The sequence below is a fragment of the Tuber melanosporum genome (genome assembly GCF_000151645.1).
Source record: "Tuber melanosporum whole genome shotgun sequence assembly, scaffold_15, strain Mel28".
NCBI lineage: Eukaryota > Fungi > Ascomycota > Pezizomycetes > Pezizales > Tuberaceae > Tuber > Tuber melanosporum.
In genome coordinates this window covers 829864-833666 of record NW_003298808.1, presented here as the reverse complement: position 1 = coordinate 833666, position 3803 = coordinate 829864, and positions in this window count along the sequence as shown.

Below are 3803 nucleotides of genomic sequence, written 5' to 3'. Positions count from 1 at the left end.
TTTCGAGAGCTTCTCACTGCAATTGAGTTGCTTCTACCTGGTGATACTCTTGTCGCTTATCTTGTCCTACCAACTTAGTAGCTAGTTCCCTATTAATTCTTTCTTGGATTTTGCGGAGGTTTGCTTCTACCACTGTACATTGACATAACATAATAGTGATGTCACTGTGATGTAAATCTTGTCCTTCTAGGAATGGTTGTTGGTCTTCTATCAGCCCTCATACATTGGCCTGTAAGTCGGCTGACAGAGTGTCAAAGAGATTATTGGCAGTATCAATACTAGTTGAGATGTCCTGCCATATTTGACCTATGACTATCCCTACTCTAGTAGAAAGTCTTGCAAGATCTGCTGCGTAGGTATTTGACTGTGGTATCAAGGATCTTGAAATACGAGAGAGGGCTCTTGAGAATAGAGGGATATTAGGAACTTGACCTGCTGGTCTTCAGAGGGGTTTCCGGAGATCTAGGGGGAGAGAGGTTGAATGACTGAAAGTTGTGGTGTGATGATCTCTAGAGGTATATATCAGTTCCCTTGGCATCATCTGCTTAGAAGGTTGTGACATCTCCCTAGCTCCTTTGCGAGCTTGTTCTTGGTCTCATAGGTGGACTATAAAGTACATGTTTCCAGAAGTTTCTATTTGTGTGGAATATGCAGAACGAGCAAGCAGGTAGATAGGTAGAGAGCTTTGGTAATAAGGAGATCTAACAATATACTGTTAGGAGGATGAGATAGCCTGATAAAATTCAGAGTTGTCTGAGCCAATTAAGATTCTTTTTGGTAGACGGAGATTGTTTACAAAGGTGTAGATTATGCTCATTTCATTTTTGAGTACTAAGAGCGAAGTGGATAAAGATTGATAGAATTGTAAGAACAAGATTGTATTCTTAAAATCCCTTCTCTGTTGCTTGATGATGTCTAAAGCTTTGGAAAGTACTTGGATATTTATATTCCATGTCTGAGTATTCACAGACTATATTTATTTATTATACAACAATGTACCTCTCTGATAATAGATTACATTGTTGGGAATGCTGCAAAGATACAAATACTAGGAGACCCTGAAAATCACCATACCCTCTTCAGTAATTACGGTATTGCTAACTAGGAACCAGACTGTTCCTAATCGTAATTATCCAATCATCATAGTCTTTAGACCTATGACCCTGTTCTTATGTCAAACTGAGTTGGCTCCAATTGTTTTCAACATTAATGAAATGATCAGTTTCATCTGAGCATTGTATCTATGGAGAGAGTCATAATTGCAACCTTCCTAGTTTGGCTGACTTCAAACCCCCATAGTTTCATATTCAACGTACCCATATCTTCAGAATAACTTCTAGATAATTCGCAAGAAGCTATTCTACTGGATTGACAGATAATTCCACAGTCGGCAACTCTTGGTTGCTCTGGGAAACAGGATTACAATTGCTGTTATAGTATTGGCAGCTATTTCTGTAATCACATCGCAGTCCTGGATCCAGTTATAACATTCCGTAAAATCTATTGGCCTCTGTAGTACTATTCCTGGGAGTTCTAAACTCTTCTAGCTATCATAGTATGGGTGCAAATGTATTCGTTTCCCATTGAGATCCTTTAATCTCCATTACCATGTCTTTGTACAACAATGTCCCATTACGTATGGCATATGCCAAAGATATCACATTTTGAAGCCTGGTAACTGTCACAGTAGTTGATGGATTTACTACGTCTTACTTCTCAGATCTAGCCGAAGGTCCCCTCTCATATACCCTGCTAATAGAATCTGGTTGGACTAACAGTAGTGATCAATTCGGTATTACGTTAATGCCTTCTATTCTGTGGCAATAGAGCCATGGGGTACAAATAAGATAGATATGTATGATGACATGCAGGCCCCATAAGGGGTCTGGACAGGAGTATTGGAGATCAGAGGTTCTATTTTGCATAAGGCTATCCTACTTAGGGTGGTTTCTAGGTATTGAATCCCAATATTCCTAATACAAATATAATAAAACTTTAATATCTCAGCAATAGAGTTTGAAGAAACAAAACAATAAAAGTTAATATTGTTAAGCTGCCTCTTAACTTAATTAAGTCCTGATCTCAAGAGGTAGTTGATTACCTGAGTAGAGGAGAACTTGCATATACTTAAGTAGAATTCATAGACTACCTGTTGCCCTCCATCACTACTCTGTGGTTAAGAGCATCCAACTCCATTGGGCTGCTTAGCTATCCTCTATGGATTGAACTAAAGATCATACAGAGCGAACTAGACTACCCTGTGGATTGCTAATATCTACCTACCAGCAGTGTTTTAGCCACAGCATCTGCAATCCAAATGCAGGAGTAAAATCTCTTCTTATTATGGACCTGTCAGTGGTGAGCATTCATTCCCGAGTAGATGCAATACCAACTATAGAACTCTCTACCCATATACACTTAGTCTTCTACAAGCATCTACAGCTCCTGAACATCTATCCAGTTCTACTCTATTACATATCATTATGGATGATGGCCACACAGTTACGCTTATTGACTCCTACAGAGGTTGACTACCAATAGGCACTACCTACAGTCAGCCCTCCTAGAAGTAAGTCTCATCATGACCTCAGACTAGTATCTTAGAGCTCTTAACGATTCTCTAATACTATTACACATTCAGGGTAATGGACTTCCGTTACCTCACCTATAGGCCTCTGGTATTCTCACATACTACTTCTAACTTCTAAGTGGTATTACTCAGTCCGTTCTGATCTGTTTTGCATAAAATTACATAGAGACCTTTGTCCAAGTTCACCTCTACCCTACCATATATCCTATGGACAGTCCCTGGTTGGATAGACGGCATGAGCATATACGATGTTACAGGTGCATCTCCACCTGTAGACTTTTACTAGGCTTACAGCAACCCTCCAGGTACGCTGTAGCTCATGATAGTAGATACTTATGACATAGCTGGAGGTGGGTGTTAGCCACTACGCCTCCAAGCTACAGCTTGTTTGGAGCTCAACTGGTTGTGTGGTAGTGATCCGCACAACCTGAGATTCAAATATCCTGTATAGTTTCATGTGATAAATAATCTAGTAACTTCTCCTGAAGCCTTGCATAACAAGTTACCTTCAAGGTAGGGTAACTTAGCTCTATAGCTGGGTAACCCAGGGCCTAAGGTGGGGGAACTCAGGTGCAAAGGTAGGGTAACTGTTCCGGGACTTACAGCCGAATAATTCAGGGTAATTACTAAATTGACTACTTAGGTTACTCTACCTAGTAGGGTAACCACTGCGCTTTACTAGTATCCATGTACTTCTTTGCATGACATAGCATATCCAACCGAAGTACCTAGTAAATACTACTTCAACTCAGTATACTCTTGTCTACCACCATTCCAACCATGGTAGTCTTTTGACACCAGAATGGATATAAGTTTGGCTAACTGTAATAGTACTCCATGGAGTCTCATTACAACCTGGTAGTCAAAATAGCCTACTGTAAGAATGTAAAAGTGCATGATTATTGTGATTTCTAGAGTAGGTGCTAACTTGAGTGTTTTGTTCATGTTTTCAAAAACTGTGATATGTTTATCAGCAGGACAACTATACAATATCATGGTCTGAACATCTATAATAGGTCTGTTAGCAATATTTGCTTATTAGTTCCTATACCAGTGAAGCTAATTATTTTGGACAACATTCTAATTGATTTCAGCTTTCTGTTGTACTAAAGAATATCTGCCTACTATGAGTTTCCCTGGAGTTACAGCCTATTTTATACCGTGACAAAGTACTGACTTTAACTCTAGATTTCATTCTAGATACCCCAATGTG